This window comes from Furipterus horrens, unplaced genomic scaffold, assembly GCF_987537825.1.
Source record: "Furipterus horrens unplaced genomic scaffold, mFurHor1.1.pri manual_scaffold_4, whole genome shotgun sequence".
Lineage (NCBI taxonomy): Eukaryota > Metazoa > Chordata > Mammalia > Chiroptera > Furipteridae > Furipterus > Furipterus horrens.
In genome coordinates this window covers 70,191,496-70,201,335 of record NW_028327174.1, presented here as the reverse complement: position 1 = coordinate 70,201,335, position 9,840 = coordinate 70,191,496, and the positions used below count along the sequence as shown (strand labels likewise).

The 9,840-nt window shown below is 31.7% G+C and overlaps 1 pseudogene; it reads right to left on the bottom strand.

Annotated features, from left to right (window-relative positions):
* Positions 1-2,181: 2,181 nt before the first annotated feature.
* Positions 2,182-3,338, bottom strand: LOC150012184 (ribosome production factor 1 pseudogene; annotated as a pseudogene).
* Positions 3,339-9,840: the final 6,502 nt, after the last annotated feature.

Here is a 9,840-nt window from a genome sequence, read left to right as displayed (position 1 = left end):
AAAATCCAATTAATCTAATTTTGGTTTTGTTGCCGGTTCTTTTGGTGTCATATCCAAGAGTTCATTGCCAAATGCAGTGTTTTGAAGCTTTCTTGTTTGTTTTATTCTATGAGTTTTTAAAGTATTTAGCTCTTATATTTAGGTCTTTGATCCATTCTGAATTAATTTTAATATATTATTAGTCAAGAGTCCATCTTTATTCATTTACATGTGGAAATCTAGATTCTAAGTACCATTTACTGAAAATATAGGCCTTTCCACACTGGAACCTTTATCAAAAATTATTTGACCATATATTCTAGAGTTTCTTTCTGGGTTCTCTATTCTATTTCTTTGATCTATATGTCTGTCTGTATTCCATTACCACACAATTTTGTTTTCTGTAGCTTTTTAGTAGTTTTAAAATCAGGAAATGTGTATTATCCATTTTTATTCATCTTTTTCCAAGGTTGTGATAGCTCTTTACGGTTCTGTTTAATTCCATATGAATTTTAGGATGAATGTTTTTATTTCTGCAAAAAGAATGTTATTGGGATAGTGATAGGGATTATAGTGACCCTTTAATTACTTTTTTGTTTTTGTTTTTGTTTCTTTGGAGTAGTTGTGGCATCTTAAGTTTTAGCCATAAGCATGAGATATATTTACATTAATTTATATATATAATTATTTAAGCAATGTTTTGTAGTTTCCATTGTACAAGTATTTCATCTCCTTGGTTAAGTTAATTTCTAAGTATTTTATTCTTCATAGTACTACTGTAAGTGGAATTTTTTTAGTTAAAAAATATTTTGGTAGTGTACAGAAATACATAGATTTTTTTGCTTATTGTCATTGTATCCTAATATTTGGCTATGTTTTTACATTAGTTTTAAACACTCATGTTTGTGAAATCTTTAAGATTTTTTACATATAAAATAATACCATTACAAAGAGAGATAATTTTATGGCTTTCTTTTCAATTTGGATTACTTTTATTTGTTTTCCTTGCCTATTTTCTGTGCTAGGACTTCCAATACTACGTTGATTGATGAAAAAAAAATTTCAGTCTTTCACTATTGAATATAATGTTTACTTTGGATTTTTTATATGTGGCTTTTATTATGTTGAGGGAGTTTCCTTCTATTCCCAGTTTGTTAATGTTTATTTTTTATCATGAAAATACATTAAATTTTGTTAAATTGTTTCTCTGCATCTGTTGAGATGATTAAGTGGTTTTTCCCCCTTCATTCCCTTTAGAGCCTCACCCAAAGACTTTTTTTTTTTTCACTGCTTTTAGAGAGACAGGAAGAGAGAGAGAGACACTCATGTGAGAAAGAAACATTGATTCAATTGGCTGACTCCTGTATGCACCTGACTGGGGATCTAACTCACAACCTAGGTATTTGCCTTGACCAAGAATCAAACCTGTGACATTTCAGTGTATGGTGTAATGCTCTAATCAACCAAGTCACACTGGCCAGGGCTTCCTCTTTCATTTTGTAAATGTGGTATATTACATGGATTGGTTTTTATATGTTAAACCATCTTTGCACTCCAGGAAGAAATTACATTTGATCATGGTGCATAATCCTTTTAATATGTTGAACTCTTCTAGTATTTTGTTGGAAACATTTGCATCAATATTTATAAGGGATGTTTGTCTATAGTTCTCTTTTTTGTAATGTTAATATCTAGCTTTGGTATCTGGGTAATCCTGAGCTTACAGAATGAGTTAGGAAGTGTTTCTTCATCATTTGGGGGGAAATTTGTGAAAGAGTGGTGCTAGTTCTTTAATTGTTTGGTGGAATTCAGTGGTGAAGACATCAGTCTCTGGCATTACTTTGTTGGAAGATTTCAGTCTACCAATTCAATCTCATTACTACAGATGTCTATTTAGATTTTCAATTTCTTTGTTATTTAATTTTGATAAGTTTAGTGTTTCTGGGAATGTGCCCAATTCATCTAGGTTATTCAACATGGTGGTGTACAATTGTTATTAGTCTCTTATAATCTATTTTATTTATGTAGAATCAGTCTTACTGTTCCCACTTCCTTTAAAAAAAATTGTCATCAAAACGACTTTTAATTATGGTTCCTACAGAAACAGTAACTAGTAATTCATGATGCTTGGTAATTTGTCCAGCCATAATAAAAGTATGTGAAGTCAGTGAGTACTTTTTTGAAGCGTCTTCTCTAACAAATTCAAGACAGGCATAATCCAGTGAGAAGAGATGTTAATTTTAAGGTAAAACATAGTCCAAGTTCCTGAATTCCCACTTTCTTTATACTCATGAATATGTATCTGTGAAATCTGAGGAAGATAAATCCCCATTGATTGTAGAATGTGGCAACTTGCTTTCCAATAAACTGAGGATTGTGGGGAAAGAGAGATGCAAACATTTTCCAAAAGAAGGACCCAGCCATGTTGTAAAGTTATTCAAAATCATTTCAGGTATGTGTTCTGTGGGGTCCTTGCCTCTTCTCTTAATGTGTTTACAAAGATGAACACTGCTCATTCTAAAATGAGTATTTGGTCTATTTGGCAAATTACTCAGAATTAATCCATTTGGTGTTTTGTAATCTTCATTAATAACAATTCGATATGTGAAATCTCCTGAGAGATCCACTGTGGAATAATTTCTTTTTTTTGGAGCTGGTTCTTTTCTATAATGAATATGTGAGTTTAGTATAACTGTGAAGAACAGCTTACAGAGTCGTACTATTCTTCCATGAGGTCTTTTTGATGTTGTAATGAGAATTGTGGGAGAAGTTAGTCTGTTGAGGTAATGAACAAATTCATCTGTAGCTTCATCATAAGCAACCTCTTCACCATTAAGCTCTGCTCTGGTTCCATCATACACGTGTTGATTATCAGTGGTTTGGGCAGAGGCATTGCTGGAGCCTTATCACCAAGAGCCTCTTTCTCTCTCTCTCTCTCTCTCTTTTTTTTTTTTTTTTTTTTTGATATCTTTATTGTTTTTCTATTACGGTTGTCCCATTTGCCCCCTTTTTCTCCCCTGACCCAGCCCACTCCTTCTCCCACAGTTTGTTTTAACTTTTATGTATTGTTTTTCTAGTCTTTCTCTTATTAGTTTTTGCTTAGCTGCCAACTTTTCCTTCCACTGCTGCTCTTTCCACCACCTAAACATTACATGTCACTGCTGTTTGTTCTTAATCTCCGAAATGCTAAAACTAGGAGGAAAGGCAAACACTTTGAGCAGTTGGAACCCACTTTCCATCACCCCATCCTCAGCAACTGAGGCCTCCTGAGGTTATTCAGTAGCGCCTTTGTGTTTCAGGCCTTTCTGCTGTTGTGCGTCTTCTCCATGGTGTTTACACCCTAATGTTCCCACTTTCATTTCTGATTTTAGTAACTTTAATGTTTGCTCTCCTTTTTTAGTCAACCTAGGTAAATTTTTCTCAATTTTCTTGAACTATTTGAAGAACTAAGTTTTAATTTTATTGATTTTCTCTATTATTTTTTTGCTATTTTTTTAAATCACTCCTCTAATCATTATTTCCTTCCTTCTACTAGCTTTGGATTTCATTTGTTCTTTTTTGAGTTCCTAGGTTGTTAAGATAGGTTTCCCTAAGTTGTAAAGATAAGTTGTTAACTTGATAACATTTTTTTGTTTTTTAATGTGTTTCTAGCTGTAAATTTACCCCTTGGCATTGTTTTCTCTGTGTCCCATAAATTTTGTGTGTTGTGTTTTCATTTTCATTTGTTTCTAAGTATTTGTCTCAAAGTAATTTCAAAATTTCCATTGACTGTTTAAGAGTTTAATTTCCACAAATTTATGATTTTTTTTGTTTTCTTTCTGTTAATGATTTCTATGTCATTTCATTGTGGTTATAGAGGATGCTTTGTATGATACTTATGTTTTTATATCTATCAAGATTAAATTTGTGACATAACAATAATCAATCCTAGAAAACATCACATGAACATTTGAGAAGAATATATATGTTATCGTTATTGAATAGTGTTCATTATATGTCTATTAGTGTTAGTTGATATATTGTATTGTTCAGTCCTCAACTTCTTTACTAATCTTCTGTCTGGTTGTTTGTTCTATTCATTATTGAAAAGATACTGAAGTCTTCTACTACTTTTTTAGTAATGTCTATTTTTCTCTTCAGTTCTGTCAATTTTTGCTTCATAAATTTGGTAGTTTCTAATTAGGTACATTAATGCTTACATTTGTCATATACATTTGCTGTATTAAACTTTTATTAATTTATAGTGTCCCTTTTTGTCACTTATAAACTTTTTTTTACTTAAAGTCTACTTTGTTTAATATTAGTATAGCCACTTCTTCTTTCTTTTGGTTACTATTTGCATAGACAATCTTTTTCATCCTTCCACTTTCAACCTAGTTATATCTTCAAAGCTATGGTGAATCTTCTATAAATAACATTGGTTGTATCATTTTTAAAACCCATTATGCCACTCTCCTTTTATTAGAGAGTTTAATACACTTACACTTAAAGTAATTACTGATAAGAAGAGAATTAGGTCAGTCATTTTGCTATTTGTTTTTTAAATGCTTTCTCCTATTATATTTTGTTCCTTATTTCTTACATGTCTTTTGTCTTTCGTTGATTTTTTTACAGTGAAAATTTTAAGTTCCCTTCTAACTTCCTTTTGTGCATATTCAATAACTATGTTCTTTGTGGTTAACCTAAATATTACATCTAACAGCTAAAGTTATAACTCTAGTTTGATTTGTATAGCAGTATAACTTCAACAGGATATAAAATCTCTGCTCTTTTACAACTCTCTTCCCACCCATTTTATTATTTTAGATGTTACATAACTACATGTTTTTATATTAGGTGTCCTAACATAAACTAATAACTTTTAGTGCATTAGTCTTTTAAATTATGCAGGAAACAAAGTATGAAGTTACAACTCAATGTTAAAATAATACCAACTTTTAGACAAGTACTTGTGTGTATCTTCAATGCATTAGTTTCTTAATATAAAGGGTGTAACTAATCATTGTAGCAATAATAGTAGCTTTTATAATTTTCCCATGTATTTGCCTTCACTGAGAACATTTCTTCTTAACAGCATTGTTTCTGTCTAGTGACATCCCATTTCAACCTGCAAAACACCCTTTAGCATTTATGGCAGGGCGTGTCTAGTAGTAACAAATTTCATCATATTTTGCCTATCTAGGAATGTAATTTCTTTCACACTTTCGAAGGATAGATTTTCTGGATATGGAATTCTTATTTGACACTATTCTTCTTGGAGCACTTTAAATAAATCATCCCATTGCCTTCTCACCGACAAAGATTTTGGGAAGAAATTTGCTTTTCGAGGACCACTTGTGCAGGATGAGTCACTTCTCTCTTGCTGTTTTTAAGATTCTTTTTCTTTGTCTCTCAACATTTTTTAAAAGATTTTATTTATTTATTATTTTAGAGAGAGGGGAAGGGAGGGAGAAAGAGAGGGAGAGAAATATCAATGCATGGTTGCCTCTCATGCGCCCCTAGTTGGGGACGTGGCCCACAGCCCAGGCATGTGCCCTGACTGGGAATAGAACCAGTGACCCTTTGGTTCACAGGCTGGTACTCAATTCACTGAGCCACACCAGCCAGGGCTGTATCTCAACAGTTTAATATAATATACCTTTGAGTTCCACCTACTTGGTTATACAATAACACTTGTATATGACACACATATGCATATACACATACCCACATATGATTGTCTCAGAAGAATTAAAGTGACTTACCCAAATATAAGAAGCTAGAGAATAAAACAGAAAACTAAGTCCAAATTTTTTTTAACCTGGCTCTTTGATACTGGAACTGGGAAATCTTAAAGTTCCATTATTATTTTATTCTCCTCTTTTATTCTACATGACTCTGTTCATGTTTATACTTACTTTTCAAGACAAATCATCATCATGAACTTCACTGTCAGATCTCCAGTCTCTCATGATTCTTCTTGCACACATATCTCTTAATATTTGTTATGCCATAGTGAACTTGTATGCATCTCTTACTCCTCACATTGGTTTTTTTTTTTTTTTTTTTTTTTTTTTTTTTCATGGCAAGTATTCTCTACTTACTGAGATTCTGGTATTCAGCCCAATCCCAGAAACAGGAAAAAATTTTAATAAGAAGTGAGGAGAAAAGGATTTGAGTTAGAGCTGGAATAGGAAATATTTGCTTAGTAGTACAGTATGTTCCAAAGCTTGAAATTACAAATATGAGTACAATGTTTAAGGGCAGTAATGCCAATCTGGCTGAAATAAACAATTTAGGAAAACAACATATGGTCTCATGTATTATTTAATTCAACTAGCAGAGTTGAGAATATAGGAAGCTCTAGTAAATGTCAGAAAAATTGTAATTTATGATTTCAATCAGTTCAAATTACTATGTTTAAAGTACTGCCAGAAGGAAGAACAGTATGTATAGTGTGAATTCTAGACATTAGTCTCTATATGATTAAAATAATGAGAAAACTGACTTCAGGGTCATTACATTCTAACAGTTACCACAAAGTAGACTATCATATCTATCATTTAGCTCCTTGCCCACTTTTGATTATAGTCTCATAAAGCCCAGACAACCCCTATGAAGAATTGGAGACTGCACCAGATAAACTTAATCTTTAATAACTCATCAGGAACTTCTATTTTCTCTAAAATTAAATGCCTTTAAATTAGGATGCCAGGATTCCAGGCCACAGGATTGCTGATTTTCTAGTTATTGTTTTATGATCTATGGACAATAGATAGCAAAAACTCTTCAGTTTGGATTTGAAGTATTTACAGAAACATGTTTGAAATAGTTAATCAAGTAAGTAACTGTTACAGAGAAAGGAAGACACAACTCAGATTCTAGAGATGTTAAGTGTCTCATTGTCTAAGAGTCTATGAAATGTATTTAAGTTCTATTCTTTACTGAATGGAAATGAAGCCATTTACTCGAATGCTTGTGGCATGGTTTTATTTTTCAACAAAATTCTACTCTTTAGAAAAAGGAATGTCTTTGGGTATTTTACTTTAAAATTCTTTTTAAAATAAGTATTGTAGTGAAGAAGTCAATAAACAACAGTCTGTGCACCAAATTCAGTTTATCTCCTATTTTTATAAATAAAATTTTATTAAAGCAGATATTTACTCCTTCACTTACAGGGTGTCTATAGCTAATTTTACTTCAATAACAAAGTTAAGTAGATGCAAAAAGCTATAGAATCTACCAAGCCCCAAATATTTATCATCTATCTCTTTATAGGAAAGGTTTACTTACCGAAGTTTTAAAGCTATTGTTCACAAAAACAGGTCAGAGATTCATGCCTTATGGACCACAGCAAATTGACATGGAAAATTAAAAATTTTACAGCTTCTATGATAAAATAGCCAAATCACACATGTATATACTTTTTTATTTACCAATCTCGTATCTCAGATTCTAATCCAGAGATGTTCTAGCCAAAGTATAAAAACACGTGCTATTCACTGCAGCGCTGTTTGGATTAACATAAAGCTAGAAACAATTAAATTCCCCCTAAGAGTGTACTGGTTGGATAAACCTTAAACATCCACACAATGGAGTACAATACGGCAATATTGAAGAATGAAGACTAATATTGTATACTATGAAGGAGTGATACCAAGATTATATTGTGGAGCAAAAAATATTGAGTAAAATGTGTATAGGATGCAACTTTTTAAGAAGTATGAGAGAAATAGGAAATATAAACTAACATATACAGTATATTATATTAATAAACCATTGGAAGGATGCACCATAAAAATAACAAAAATATTTTTACAGACCATAAGGTAAACTTTTTAAAATATATCTTGGTTTGAAGGTTTCATTTCAAAATCTTGTATTTTACAAAAATACTCTTTATCTAGATAAACAATCTCTGAGAGTGAAACATATTAAACTGTATGTGTAGTTGCTGGTATAACCTCCAATAGGGAAACTGTGATAGGCAGAATAATGGTCTTCCCCCACAGGGTCCAAGCCCTAGTCCTCAGACCTGTGAATATTTTCTTTTATATGGCAAAAGGACTTAGTCGGTGTGACCCTAGAATGCAATCTCAGGAAGGGGAAGTTAGTCCGGATTATCTGGGTGGGTCCTATGAGTCCTTAAAAGAGAAAAGCCTTTCCCAGCTTTGTTCAGAGAGAGATGTGAGGACTGAAGAAATATCTGAAAGATGGCAATCTTACTGGCTTTGAAGATGAAAGAAGGGTGTCATGAACTAGCTAGGTGGGCAGCTTCTAAAATAAGGCAATGAAATGGGTTCACCTCTAGAGCCTCCAGAAAGAAAATCAGCTCTGGCAAAACCTCAATTTTAACCCAGAATTGAACTTCTGACATCAGAACTATATAATGATAATTTTGTCTTATTTTAAGCCATTCAATTTGTAATCTGTTACAGAGCAAAAAAAAAAGAAAGAAAGAAAGAAAAAACTAATACAGGGATATGCTTTAAAGGACTAGAAGACTAAATGCTCTTAAACTATTTTTAGTAATCATGTTAGTGTCTTTATTTTTGTGCATTAAAAGAAAAAGAATAATTGTGTCATTGTTTTTGAGAATGAAGATATTTAGCATAAGAGATAGGATATAGAAATGTGAGGTTGAGGAGATTAAAAAAAATACTGTATATTCCTAAATTACAACTGGAAATGTCCTTATGAACCTAGAAACTATTTTATATTAAATAAAACAACTTTTCCACTGAAAAGTTCTATGAACAATGAGGTAGGTCCCCATTTCTACAAGTACTATTTTTCCTCAAAAGAAAAAATCTCTTGAAGAAATAGCTGATTTGCTAATCTCTAGCAGGAAATGGGCAAGAGGAGCCTTTCGCACTAATGAGAAAGCTTTCAAAGACTATTAAAGTGTTCAGGAGTCAATTGAATAGGTTCTACTGACAAAAATTGGGAAAATCTGGACATCTTTAAGGATAATAACTACAATGGTTTCAAATATATCAAATATCTACTGATTCATAATGATACTCAATAAACAGACAAAATACCTAATTGGTTGTTTTATAAAGGATGTCAGAGAACTAATTTTCTATTTTCAGAAAAGATAAGTAAAGGAAAATAATATAGTATTTTATTTGTCTTTTTTCCCCTCAAACTGTACTTCTGTGTAATTAAGTAGTATATGAAGGGATGTTTGCATTATAGAGATATTTCAGAGAATAAATAAAGTTATTTATTAGAGCATCAGTACTTGTAACCCCAACTGAATTAACACATTTAGTCACTAATGAGAATTAATGGCAGAAGTTATAGAAGTATACAACCACTCTTAAGTCTTTAAAAAATCTGAAACAGTAACCTGAAATCTGATTAAGCCTCCATTCATATCCAATATAGAAGTAATGTGGGAGAGAGAGTAACATTATATATGACATTATATGCTTATAGTAAGTAAAATCTACATGGTATGGAATTGTGCCAAGTAAATAATTGTTTCATCAAAAATAGCTTACAAGGAATAATAAATACAATTATAAATATAAATATAAATATAGTAATGATGAAAGATGTTACAAGCTCTTAAAAATATTTCAACCAATGCAATGCATGTCCCCAATTTGGATTTGGATTTAAACAATACTGGGGTGGGGGGAGAAAGAAAGATTGAAAAAGTAGTGGAAAAGAGGGGAATGGAATAAAAAGGGAGAAAGAAAAAAGGAAGACTAACAGGAAAGCCAAAAGAAAATCACAACAAGTTGAACATTCAGTAGGTAGTTATTGATATTACAGAATTATTAATTTATGTTTGGTGTGATGAGGGTATTTTTGAGTTTTTAATTTTTGGAGAAACATATTGAAAGATATATAAAAATATAAAATGTATTA